Here is a 14,877-nt window from a genome sequence, read left to right as displayed (position 1 = left end):
TTGGGATTTGCTGTTAGTATCCAATTCAAAATGCTTTCTTTTCTAGCATCTTTGTTCTTGTCATATGTATTAGCTGTGTTAATCCAAACAGGTTGATAGAAGAGTAAATAGTTTCATGAGTGCACTTCAACTATTCAGTGTTAAGGTCACCCAGGATTATTGTTTCAAGCGATTATTTGCTGTTAGCCAAGGTATGTCTTTGGAGGTTGATTTGCTGCACCAGTGGGTATAAAAAGTGTTGCTTTACATTAAGTGCAGTTACTAAGATTCCAACATTATCTGTGGTTGGTATTTGTGTAGGGTGTACTCCAAAGTTAAAAACTTTTGCGTATAATATAGCTGCACCACCAGTTCTTTTTAGTAGTGTAATCATTACAGATAATGTAGACAGGAGGCAGTATTTCTTTATCTTTTGTGTGTGATTTAAGCCAGTTTTCCTTTACTGCATTTGTCATGAGTATAGAAAATATCCAGTTATGCAGGTCTGTTTTTTTGTGTCTGCATATTACTGGCATTTATCTGATATAGTTTTAATCCAGAAAAACTACTCCAAAAAGTGTATTAGAATTGCTTAAAACAGTATTGTGTATGGTAGTTCACAAACCAATGTTTGTTTTTATTGCAATCTACATTCTTTTGATGAGTATTCTACCCTAGTAACTATAATAAAAACCTTGAATCAATGCTCTCTCACACGCCAATCAATACATCTGACACCGAGTGGGTTGTCGGCATGCACACCTCACTGCCTACTCCACCCAAACCCACATCGCACATACCTACATACACAGAGGTCCTCGCCACAAACTTACCTGAACACCAGAGACCTCCCAAACACAAGCATGCTACACAAAATACTTGCTCTGCAGAGCACACTACACACAATAGCTCATGCACCAGTGTCTCACCTGTCAAGCCCATAAGGTTAAACACTAAACCTAACATATTAGTCATAGGAGACTCCATCGTGAGAAACACAGATGTCCCTCTTACCAGGCTGGATAAGGAGAAGGTTACAGTCAGCTGTCTGTCAGGTGCCAGGATCTGCCATATCACACATGCACTCAAGTCTTTCAACAAAGGTGCCGTTATGACTCTGTCATAGTCCATGTTGGTGTGAACGACTTGAGACGTACCTCTCTGGACTATAAGAAAAGAGATGACTGAGCTCTCATACTGTGTGTCTCAGGCAGGTATGCCCTTAGCCGTAAGCACCATTTTACCTTCATCTAGAATGATGCCTCAATACAAACAGAAAATGATTGACCTCAATAATTGGCTTAGTTTTTGGTGTCATTCTAAGGGGATCCAGTATCTTTCAGCCTGGGATGACATGATCAACAGACCTCGATGCTTTGCCAGAGATGGTCTTCATCTGTCACCCTTGGGATTTCTGCTACTGGCTAAGACTCTTGCCACCACCATAGTGCCTTTTTTAGGCAGTGTCACAAGTACAAAATTTGCGATGTAAAAATACCAACCCAAAACAACCTTGAGGTCATGGACCTTATCAACAAAGATATAGGTAGTCTCTAAACACTAGATCCTACCCCGTTTGAATTTGTCAAGGGGCAATCATGCTTGTTAAACTTGATGGACTTCTTCGACAGCCACTGTCCAGGGCCCTGGATGAAGGGACATCTGTGCATACAGCCTGCCTAGGCCTGGCCAAGGCATTTGACACTATCTCTCACTCAAGCATCATTGGCAAACTCTCCCAGCTAGACATCAACCCTTTTATCATAAGGTGGGTTGCGAACTGGCTCTCTGGTAGAATCCATACAATCAAAATAGTCGAATCCACCTCAATAGCAGACCCGTTACCAGTGATGTTTCACAGGGATCGGTCCTGGGACCTGTTTGGAATCTATTTCTCTGAAGTATAAGCTAAAACCAAGGAACTGTGGCTGACAAAGTTTGCTGATGACTGCAAACTGGGTGCGGTAATATAATCTCCAAATGATGTCTCTATTTTCATAAACGACCTGCCCAAAGCTATCCCCCATGCTACTACTATACAGTACGCAGACAACTCCACGCTAATCTGCTCTGCCACAACTCCTACAGAATTACAATCCCTATCCCAAACAACCTTCAACAAAGTAGGGAACTGGCTTAATAATTATCAGCTCTTATTAAACCCAAACAAAACCAAACTTCTATTATTCTCCCCCACACATAAGGTAACACCACCAACATTTTCAGTCTCTTCTCAGAGTGGCACCATCATTTCTCCAGAACCAACTACTAAACTGCTAGGTATAATCATTGATAATCTAAACTACAATGCCCATATAGACAAAACTATAAAAACAGTAAACAAAAAAATAGGCTCCATGTATAGGATTAAGAAATCTCTAACCCCAACTGCCAGAACAGCCATAGCTCGCACACATCTTCTGTCATCCCTTCTCTATGCATCACCCATCCTCACTAACTTATCCAAATCAAATCTCAACAAAATCACTAAATGTTACAACAATATAGCGAGATTTGTCACAGGCTCAGAATACAGAACTCACCACTGCCACAATCTTCAAAAATTAGGTTGGCTAGAGCTGCCCAACCAGATCTATTATAACCAACTCATAGTAACTCATAAAATCCTCCACCAACCTTCCCTCACCCCCAGTCTAGCTAATCTCATTACCCCATATTGCAACCTAGCATCCCTTCGCTCTTCCAGCAGAATGCTAGTACAACCTACCAAAGCCAACGACTCTGCCGGAGATTCCTTATTCTCTAACACTGCTGGTAAAATATGGAACTCCCTTCCTGGTGAACTAACCACAAATTGCTCCTTGCCTCACTTCAAAATATCACTAAAGACGCACATGTACAGTAACTAGCTATGCCCTTGTCTAAACCCTGACTAAAACTCAAATTATTCAGTCTGAGTTACTTCACTGACTTGAGTTTCAACTAATGCTTGTCTCAGTCTTAGCTAGTCCCAGTCTAACCCGACATTACTCATATAATCTATTAAACCATCTTATCTATCTTTTCTCTCTCCGTACCATCCTTCAATTAATTTTGTCTATCCCTTTATATTACCTCTTGTTTCCATTATCAGAACTGTAACCTCCATTCTCAGCCTCTGCTGCTTTCTACCTAACCTGCCCTTCTCTTATCTCATTCTTCCTTTCTTTCTTTATAAATGATCTTCCTTTACCTGTTTCCTCTTCTTATACCCTCATTTCTCTTACATGTTTATTTTTTTTTTCTTCTGCCTTTATAGTTTCCCTCCACCTCCCATGTTGTTGACTTTCTCTTATCTAAATATAACCTTACTTTGAACCTTTTTCATTATGGAACCTATTTGTAGTTGTCTTTTTATTTTTGTTAAATTGCTTAATATCTCTGTAAATATTACCTTACTCAGACCATTCTCTTAAATATGTAACCTGTGTGTATTTTTCTTTTGATTTTGTTAATTGCTAAATGTTAATGTATACTGCATTTTAAATGTGTATCTGCTTGGAGCTTTTCTCCCTCGGCCTCCACTGAAAATGGATATGTATCCAGTTGGACTTTCCCGGTTAACAAATGTAAAATAAATAAATGTCAACATCCTTCATGAAGGTCTTACTCAAGCAAATGATTGGTGCCAAAGTCATGACCTTAAACTCAATGCAAAAAAATACATTATCATCCCTTTCAGTAACAGCGATGTTCCTGCAAATTACCACATCAGTGGCAATACCCAAGTACGCACTCAGTGGTGAAAGATCTGGCACGCAGGTTGACAGCAATCTTGCTTTGATCACCATATTTCCAGAGTGGTAAGAAGGGCATTCTGTATGGCTCACCTCATAAGTAAGGGCATTGCCTCAAGAAAAAGTGAAGTTATCACCTCCCTGTACTGTTTACTCATTAGGTCAAGAATTGAATACAACTCCCCTTTTGGCATGTACCTTTCAAAGCACCTGCAGAAATTGGAGAGACCACAAAGGTTCCTCACAAAGAAAATTCAAGGTCTTCAGCAGTTATCCTATGTGGATCAGCTGAAATCATTGTCACTTTATTCTGTTTCATACAAACTACTCAGAGGTGATCTTTGCCTTGCATATAAGGTGATCTTTGACCCCACGTTATTGGAAATACTGCACATTGGCAAGTCAAATGGCACACAGGTTACTCACTCTAAAGACCTAAACCTGGTATGTGACACCAATCAAACCTGCTGGATGGACAGTTTTGTCTCCCAGAGGTTACCACACCTTTGGAACAGACTCCCACTTCACATCAAACAGAGCACCTCATTGGCCCTCTTAAAACACAATCTGGATGATTAGATGGGTAACTGTAAATTCACCATGGGGGTTCCACCTGTGCCCCTCTTGGACATGGGAATAGGTGCTGATCATGGTACCAAGGGTAACATTTGGCTAAACTCGTAAGGGCCCTTGGGCCATTAGCCTAGTGACTTCCTATGATCCTATGAACAAAGTAAGATAAATATTGTTGAAATGGTGAGGTCAGATGATGATCTTAAGGTATATTTACTTCAGAATGGGCTAGCAATCCTCATGCCTTAGGAAGATGATATATGAAGAACTGCAGTAAGTCTTTCATCCAGGACTTGAGCATGACATCCCTAACTCTAGTATTTGCCAGGGCTTTAGTAAAAAAAAATATGGAGACTGGATTTGCTACCCTTGAGAGTTTCTAGAGATGAGGTATTGGCCTGTACAGCTGCCATGTCTTCCATCATCTCATCAATCACACATGTGCAGTTTAGAAAGAGAACATAGACATTCTAAGAGTGAAGGGTAAAAAGTGAAAGGGATAGTTTTTAACTCCCCCCCCCCCCAAAGTTCCTTCTTGGCTGAAGGGTGCCAAGCCTGGAGACATGCTTTTGCATTCCCCAGTATCATTTAGTACTACTGGCTATGCAGTCTATTGAGGCCATCATGCTTTCAGTTCTTGACATGTCTTCCTGAACCGAAGGCCTCCCAAAGGATGTTGTAGTCTGGAGGTTTTTGTGCAAATGTTTTTTTAACATCCATTTTATTGTTTTTGAAAGGAAGGACAGAACCTCTTTAGTCCTTGTCTACAAGAATGGATGTGATCATAAAATGATCATCAGGAACTCCCTTCCATGGACCAAGGTTTCTGAAGCAGCATACCAAATGGAGGGCTCACTCATCCAACATATATCTGACTTGAGCTCCTTGCTGTTGCATGTACCTCAGACAACATATGGACTCGTACACCCCCCCAAAGGCTCAGTTCTAGGATTGGTTCAGTCTGGCCCAGGGCTTTTTGCAGTTTATCTATAGTCTGTACCATGCAGTATGATGAGTCCCCTTCATTAAAAGAAAGAGGAAGCTCTCTTCCCCAGACAGACTCAGATTCGTCAGACTTTGAGGAGGACGATCTTGTTTATGCTTCACAGATAATATCCCATCTTGAGATTGTCATTGCCAGTAAAGATCTCATGATTTTCCTGCATCTCCAACAAGAGAATATCTCATTTGAAAATACCTTGTAATTGAAGGTTCCTTTCAGATGTGAAAGTAAGCAATATCTTGGATGTTTAGAAGCTTTAGATTGTTCCCCTGGGTTTGGTGGTCCTGAGCCAGTGACTATCCCTTTGGTCTTAGGGGCTTAGTAGAATGACTTCCTTGCTGTCTGTCTGGAACCGGGCTCCCAAACCCCTGCCCCAAAAAATCCTTGACTTACTTATACATGGTTTAGAATTCTCATGAATGTTTGTATAAGAACCCTTTACCTTATCCATCCGTGTTGACTCTGGATCCAGAAAGGTAATCTAGACTGGTTTCGGCACCGGTGTCATTTTCGATGACTAACTGGGAGACTAAGATTGTTTACCACTTTTGAACATGAGTGTTCATGACTGCTACCTGACTGTCAAGGCAATGAACTCTGACTCACGTGATTAAATATCAAGGTGAACTCTTTATTGAGTGGAGGACAAAATTAGAGTAGTTGCCTGATGCTTTGCTTAGGTTAAATTCCTAGAACTGATCCCAGCTGGTTACTCAGGTTGGAGAGCATGCCATTAAGTGTGGCAGAGATGCCGTGGTTGCAGCATCCAGGGCACGGGTAATGAGTCTGTTATCAGAAGACATGCCTAGCTAAAGATTTAGTGTCTGATGGAAGATGTTGAAGTGCAACTCCTTAATGCTCCATTAGCCAAGAATCTGCTACTTTATCCATTGTAGCCAAAGGGTTTAAAGGACTGGAGGAGAAGGGGAAGATAATTTTATCTGTAAAATAGTTATTTCATCCTCCATAGTGGAAGATTGGTGGCCAGCTGGCATAATTTTTACCATAAATTTGGAAACTATTATTGGTAATAACAAATGGTCCTGCAATTAATGACTCAGTGTTTCAGTATAAATTTCTAGTCAAGACCAAAATTTAAGTAAATTCTACCAGTGCCAGGAGAACAGAAGTATCTAGTACATCATTTTATAGAATAATTTGTACTTCAGGGGTGGTAGAACTAGTGCCATACTAGGAACAAGGAAATGGTACCCAGAAAGGGATGGCCTCTGGATGTCCATTTTTGACCTTTCAAGATTAAATTATATTCCTAAAGATGCAAACATTCAAAATGCTAACTCTGCAAGAACATCTTACTGCTTCTGTCTCCACATGGTTTGAAGGTAACCCTGACTCTTAGTAATGCCAGTCTACAGAATCCCATTTACAAATTCAAGGCAAGGAGGTACCCTCTACAAGAGTGCCCTTGCTGTTTGGTTTATCTCCTTCTACCAGGATGTCCACAAATTGCATGGCTTCAGTGATATATTGCAATAACATATTCAGGGCTAGGTATACTCTGATTTAGCATTATTTGTGTGAGTTGCTATCCTATGGCCTTTCATATTCCTCTATCAAAATTCATTTATAGGCCATTTCAGCAAATCACAGTTTACAGTAATTTATTTTCAAACCTTGTAACTCTGTATTAGCCTGACTAAATCACCACCACTTGTACTCCAGCAGCCTGAGTTTTTTCTTGTTGCCTAAAGGATGGAATCCCTGGCAAGCTCCTTTCTGGAGATCTTTCGGAAGTCCATTACAATAAGTGAATTTATGAGGACTGTAGGGTGTATGACATCTATGATTTAATGGTACTGCTAGCAAAGCTGAAAATGAGAAAACTGTAGCGCTGTCTGAAGAATGCCTGGAGTACCGATACAGCCAATCCCTGCAGGGGTTGATTCCCATTCTGTCCATTGCATCAAGCAAGAACTGTATAATGGCGGATGTAAAAGGAAACTAGAGAGAACTACCCTGTACAGGAGAACTATGAAATGAATATTGCATACATACAAATATTAAACAAGTGAGTCGCCAGAGGGTCACTTGTATTAATACATAGCAGACTAATGACAGATTGAATGAGGCTCAGGTAATTGACAATTAAGCTACAGAAAATCAGTTTTCATACATGTTTAGTTAACAAACATAACACCCATCAGCCAATAAGTTAAGGTCCAGATTGTGGGTGTTGTTCTTGTTTATGATGACTTTCCTGATGACTTTGCATTTTTTCCTGTTGATGGACATTATTGTTTTGACTTTCAGGCAGGCTTTTTAATATAAAATAAGCTTTTAAATAAATATAGTAAAATGGATAACACACCACGTAAAAGTCTGTTCTGAAAATATATCTTAGAAATAACATTTCTGAGATTTTATACAGCCTATAAACCAGACATCATACCTCTCAACTGCACAGATTTTCGCAGAATGTCCAGATTCTGGCCTCATAGTTTTGGTTCGTTTTTCATAAAATTGTGGTTTTCTGGAAAATTAGTGGTAGATCATTAAAGATTGAAGTTCAAGAATAATGACAGACATTTGAGTTTCAGACTTCATATCCTTCAGAAAATTAATGTGAATGCAATACCTGTTGTTCTATCAACTGTCTAAGTTTGTAAAAGCAATATTTAAAAATTGTCCCTATTTTTGGGCATTTGTCCCACTTTCATTTATAGCTTTGTTCAGATTTCTTGCTGTAAGACATTGAGAGGTATGACCAGACTGTATAGTAATTTTACACAATAAATTGAATAAAATAAAAGCTGTTTTATGCCTTACATCAGTGCTGCTGCTGTTTGAATATTTTTCATGTTTTACAAGTCTGGTCACCCAGTTCATACAGATGGACATTTTTATATGCATAGATTTAATATAATGACATTATTAAAGCAGCATTATTTGGTATGTTAAACAAAAAAAATTTAAACAAATAATAGCTAGATGATTGTCACTGTTGAAGTGACAACCTGACCCCATATGCAAAAATGTGAAAAAGGGGATGTGGGTGGATGCATGTTGATGCTGATGTGATTTTATCCAAATTATCCATAAAACTGCATACAAGAAAAACAACTGATTGATACAGCAGGTTGAGGGTGTAACCTTTTCAGGTTATAATAAATCTACAACTGTCTAAATTACTGCCCAAAGAACAGGTACATAGCTTGCAAAACAGCACACTTAATGGAGTACGCACATGATTGCTCATGGAGGAGGACGCAAAATTGACAGCTCTTCCTCTCAATACTCTGATTCTAGTTTAAAAAAAAAATAATTTCATGATAAATGAGACTATAATGTATTAAGGCAACATGCAACTACTAGACAGGTAGTCACAAATTCTTGAGGAAAATTAGATCAGTTAAACGTTTAACTCAGGAAGGTAAAGAAGCAGCCTTTACCTGACAATTGCAAAGCATGTAAAGGGACTACAAAGATGGTGGATGTAAAAATAAATTGCTACAATGGAAAATTCAAATGGGAACATGAAGACAGAACAATGCAGGTTGCTGAGTTGGGTTACAGATTTTTCTTCCCCCCCCCCAAGTTACTAGCATGGAAATGTAAAGACATGATTAAGATATCTCAGATACCCGCATTAAAAGATCAAGATGGAATAATACGCTTGGAACTCTTGCAATTAACAAAATGTTAGTGCAAGAATATGCACAGATTATCAATAAAGATGATTAATCCAATAAAATAGAAATAGGGCTTTTAAAACTACTTCCACCCCTTAATATCCCAGAAGAACTTGTAGCAAACCTTCAATTACCACTTTCTACTGAGGAAGTGGAAAAGGCAATAGAGAAAATGGCCAGTGGGAAAGCACTGGTGTTACATTGGCTAACCACAGACTTTTATAACTCCTTTAAAGATCTGCTTAGCTCACATTTACTTACTCGTTTTACCCATGCTGCTTATACAAAAAAAAAAAAAAAAAAAAGCTTCCCATCTCATACTACTAGAGCCAAAGCAATGATGCTTCTTAAGCCTCAAAGGGATGTTTTGAGCCCAGAAAACAGCCTATTTTGCTACTACAGCTTAATATTTATGCTAAAATTATGTCGACAAAGCTGGAAACAATTATTCCACAAATAATTCCAGAGAACCATCTGTGGCTCATTAAAGAAAGGCTGAATTTGATTAGGACCCTTTTGAACATATAGAGAATTATGCATATTAAACACTGGGGCTGGACCCGTCCTGCTCGATTTTAGCAAGGCTTTCAATTTGCTAGCCTAGGAAACTATCTGGAATGTGATGAAGTATTACAATTTCCCTACTTCTTTTATAGAGTGGGTGCAATTATTTTGGAATCTCTCAGACCAGATCTTCTCAAATGGAATACTAATAAAACCAGTCTCACTATCTAGAGGCACTAGATAAGGATGTCCCTTTTGAAATTGATAGCAGACTTTAAATGGGATCAACAGAAGCCTAGAGTCAGCAAGAAAATGATGTTTATACCAATGAGTAAGGGCGGATCTGGAAATTCACATTTACTCAGCCATGCTACAGTTACTTTGAGGGAAAGTTGTGTCCAAGCCAAATGTACTAATAAACCCATTTGGTTCCAGTCAGAATCTTATTTAAGAGTGCTGCAGGTCTCAATGAGTCTACCTACATTGGCGAACAAATTATGTGATCCGGGGGGCTGTACATATGAGTTGATATTTCTTTTCTTAGAACTCCCAAACAACTGCAGCCAGGGTTGACCCCCTGTTCTCCTTTATTTGGAGTAGTTCCCTAATTGCAGTGGAGGCAAAACCATTGTGTGGCCAAATTGGATCACAGCAGGTATTCATTATGTTTCTGACATCAAGGATTATTCATCTAGTGCTTTAGCAACCTGGGAGGATATAAAGAAGCCCTATCCCACATTATCAGCCAGATGGCGGTAATAACCTAAAGCTATGATCCAGCATTTCCTCAACAATTATTAAAGTTGAATCCTGCTATGAAGTGAATGTCAGGGAATGGTATCAGAATACTCAGCTCTGGAAACATTACCTCCCTCAAAGTTTGCTCTTTTTATGGGAGGCCACAAGGTCATAATATTAGACAATTTACATAAATAGAACTCCATGTTGGACACACTCTTATCCACGAATGAATGGGAAGAATGCCTCCTTCAGGCCAATGATAAGCGATGTCTTCAGTTAACCAGGTTTATGTATATGAAACTGCTCTACATTTGACATTTAACCTTTGTTAAATAGGTGTATGTAATAGGTGCCAGATGAAAACCACTAATTGTTGGCATTGTGGGCAAGAAGTGGCAAATTATTTACACTACTGTGGTGTTCTCTTAGAGCTAGAGAACTGTGAGATATCATCATAGATGAGGATTACCTGGGCATTGTCTACTCCCTTGCCTCCTCGATTAGAGGTTAAATTTTGGCTATTTGGAGTTGGTAGTGCCCAGACTGATATACATAGTCTCCCTTTATTTTAGATGGGTGCAGTGGTAGCCTCTCTGTTATCTATCCTCTTTCAAAACTGCACCCAAGTAGACTTTTCCATTTTTTTACATTAACTGAAGCTTAGCAAATCGGTATGACTACATGGCATGAGTACTTGAGTATTAAGACCAAGGCAGTAAGCTTAGTATATGCCTGTTTAAGACTTCAGTATCAGTACATCAAATTATATTACTTGTCTTTTATTTGAAACCTTTGGCATTACTCTTCTTACATTCTACATTATATATCATCTGTTTATGCAGTCTGCGAGCCATGACAACATATTTGATTTCTTGTTCATTCTTGCATTGGTAGATGTATTCTGTTTTATCTGCTTTTACTTGTTGAAGACTAGGATTGCTTTGAATTGATTTTCAATTGTGCTCTTGCAGTGAAAAGTAAAAATAAATGTGTGTGTAATATAGAAGAAACAGCTGAAAATAATGCATACATTTTAAATACTTGGGAGCAAAATTCTGAATTTATCTTTCAGCCATTCTGAATGCTAAATGGGTTTGACATAGAAATATAAATGTCTGTGAATGGTTCACCTTAATATTCCTCTTGTCAACAGGATCCTGTGGTTATATACAGATCTGTTGTGATGATTTAATTATCCATATTTCAACTTTTAATTTACCAAATTAGGCAGAGAAATAGAAAGGATATATTCATGTAATAAAGTAGGATTTGCATTTCTGTAAATTAAAATGTGACATTAAGATGACCTGGTCATATTGCATAGGCAATTATACATATCTCTCCATCTTGGAGCTCAGTGGTCATATTTTGCAACAGGAGAAACTGTTTTAGGTTAAACATGCAATGCTTGCTTCTTTTACTTACCATACACGAGACACCTCTGTCTTAAGTTAACATTAAAGAAGCATTTCAATATTCTTTTGTTTGCAGTATGCAAAACACTTTTGCTTACAGTAAACATCAAACCCCTCAATGTACACATCAGCCAAAATTGACTTTGAAGCTGTCCTTCTGGACTGGAATTTGAACAAAATACAGAAACTAACTTACATCCTTGCAGGTGACTAAGTGATGAGCGTATTTTAATTTAATAATGTGTAAATAAGAAATATATAAGGCCATGATTCTTCAAGCATGAGCGGTGTTCTGGCCACATGATAGAATACTGTGTGTGTATTATTAGTTGCTTAATTCGGTTTTATGTTAGCAGGTACCTTATTTCTAAAGCCCAGAACTGTAACAGTGGATAAAGCAAATTTAGCAAAATAAGGAATTCCATTAAGACAGAACCCAGAATACCCAATTCTGACCACAGATGACCTCAAAATGGCGTAGGGAGTCTACTCCAGGTCTAGGTCAAATTGCACTACACTGAAAGATGCACAATAGCACAAGAGATATTGCCAGTGGTCCAAGCACCAGTCTTTAATTAGGGAGTATTCCAGGTATTTATGGAAAACATAATGACATAAATACAGAGAGATTGGATTAAGATTCACTATGAAAGCTGGCCATAATTGCTTCGTAAATACTGCTTCAGTCATATATGAATTTAATGGCAGTCTGCTTCCTGTACCAAGAAAACTATGTGGCAGCCTGTATGAAGAGATGAGAGATGCATCCAGCACGTAGACACTTGGATAAGGATGTGTTCCAGCAAATGACCCACAGATGGAGTGTACCAAAGATGGACCTTTTCACTTCTGTGTGAAAGGCAACTTTGAAAATTGTACTCTAGAGCAACAAAGCCGCTGAGCAGTTGAAATTGTCTCCATCAGTTGGACAGATTTGTTTCACTATGCATCCTGTCTGATTCTCTTGCTCCCCAGGGTGAATCCGAAAGCAAAGAAGGAAGAGCCAAAAGAGATAATGATAGAATCCTTTTGGCACAAGCAGCATCAGTTCTACCATCTCTTAAAATGGTCCAGTGCAAAGCCTTTCACAATTAGACATTTTAAGCAAAACTTAAGGACTATATAGGTCACCACATGGGTGATGTGACTTTGTTTCCTTTTAAGCAGAAGTTCAGAGGGGGGTGTTCTGAGGGAAGCTGGGAAGCCTGCTGCCAGAGAATATTATACAGCTAAATGGAAAAGCTTATCATTCTGATGACAAAAGAAGAATTGACCCTTTCATAACTTTAGTCTTGCTTCCACAGCACCTGAGCTGTTCAGGGTAGGCCTTGTGTATGTTTCATACATCTGATCTGAATATAATCTTTCAACTGTCTCACTTCAGCAATAATCCACTCAAGCATCACATTTCTTATGTTGCTGTCCTTCCTTTCATCTTAGTTTGTGTCTGTCCTAGGCTATATGTCTGTCAGTGCATTACACTGCCAGCTAATGTCTGTCCACCACAGGAGAAGCCCAAACAATTCAAAAGACTGCACCTTTTATTTGGTGACTTCAGTAAGAGCAACAGTTTAAAGTGTCATTTATTATTGTAACCTACTAACCACAATTTTCTCTTTCATGGGTGACCTGAGAGTACTAAATGGTGAAGTGGATTGCTGAGATTTCCATAGTAGATGAAGAGAGACTGGGGTACTCTAACAAGGGCTACATGGTGAAGCTCTTAAGTAGCTTGTAGCTTTAATCCTCTAAGCTAATTTCTCTGTACTTCTGGACAGATTCTTGGAGCACTTTGCTGTTCCCATAGAAGCTTTTCTCCCCACACTGTTGTCAGCTTCATGCTTGTTTTTAAATGGAGAGAGCAGCCTACACCACATTCAAATCTTTATTGCAACAAGAAGCACACAGGCATTTGTTTGAGAGTATATCTCCTCCTTCTACTTATAATGTGTTAGGTATCCTAGTTATAGATTTTTACTCATGAACCATTTATAATATTTTTACTTTTGACATTTTGGTGGTCCAGGGGATGTCATGAGCAGGTGCACTTGTGTCAAACTGCTATCCCCAAAAGATTAAACCTTGTAGTACCTCTTTTAGAATGCCATCAATTGCAACTTATGCGCACACGATGAGTGCATCATGAGCGATGGTCAAAAGAAAAATCTCCCAGGGGGAGAAAAAGAGAAGTGAAAACCTAGAAGGCTGATAGTTGAAGAGTTTAAAAACCAGAGGTCTCCAGCACAGAGATGGTACTATTTGTAGTGAGGTATGAGCTTGCTTGCCCTGGTCTGAATGCCTACCTCCTAAGAGTTTTCTCTTGTTAACACTTTTGGATGCAGGTAACAGCAGTGTTAGTTGAGCTAGACCTATTTGGTTTCTGTAATTGTGCCACAGCAGGATGCAGTTTCCAACCATCCATAGAGGGTTCCAGTCCTGCATAGAATACTTTCCTCCTAGGAACTGATGCATCCTTCTCTAAGGGTCATATTATGCTGAGCAAATATTCAAGGAACACAGGTGTGGCTCCTTCAATTTTTTTTAAAATTCCTGCACTTACAGGCTTTGCAGCCTTTGCACATCTGCCTCACTAGTTCTTGTCCCTCTTTTTAGTCTGTTTCTCCAGTAGAAAGGAAAATATGATTTTTGTAGAAGATCACTGTTGCAGTAGTCCTTACTTCTGGGACTTGGCCACTAGGTGTTCCCATATATCCAGTCCAGTTTATAGAGGTCAGGACCATTCCCCCTTTGTATGGCATATGCACGGAGTCAAGTACAGCTGAGCATGTCAGTATAAGAAGAACATCCACCTATGCCATTTGTAAACTTTTTTGCTACAGTTCATGAAAACAGGCGCCCACTTTATTGTCAATGACATATCAAGTTGGTCTGTTACTCAATGTGATTGGATAGCTCCTGAGCTCTAAAGTAGATAAGTACCCCATTTGGGAGCCTTTCTTATTCCATATTATTATAGTAGGTACACATGATTTAGTACTGTTCTGCTATTTTAGTTATTTATATTTAATAAATGGAAATGTGACTGTGTTAAATTCCCTGTACAGACTGTGTATTCTGCCTTTTATCTTGACATCAAAATCTGTTGTCTGCAAGAGTTTTGCCCCCCAAAACATTGGGAAGACTTTGATGTTAAGTTGTCTTTCTCGCCTTCATTCTTGCTGGTTGGGTTCGGAGCCGATCCTCGGCTCCGACTTGGCCATCTACTAAAGCTCGAGATCTTCCCATATCCCACAATGCTCTGTGCTAGATACCTA

The sequence above is a fragment of the Protopterus annectens genome, chromosome 16.part0 (assembly GCF_019279795.1).
Source record: "Protopterus annectens isolate FY-2018-M chromosome 16.part0, PAN1.0, whole genome shotgun sequence".
NCBI lineage: Eukaryota > Metazoa > Chordata > Ceratodontiformes > Protopteridae > Protopterus > Protopterus annectens.
The sequence above is the reverse complement of the archived record's forward strand: the minus strand, read 5'-3'. Positions refer to the sequence as shown.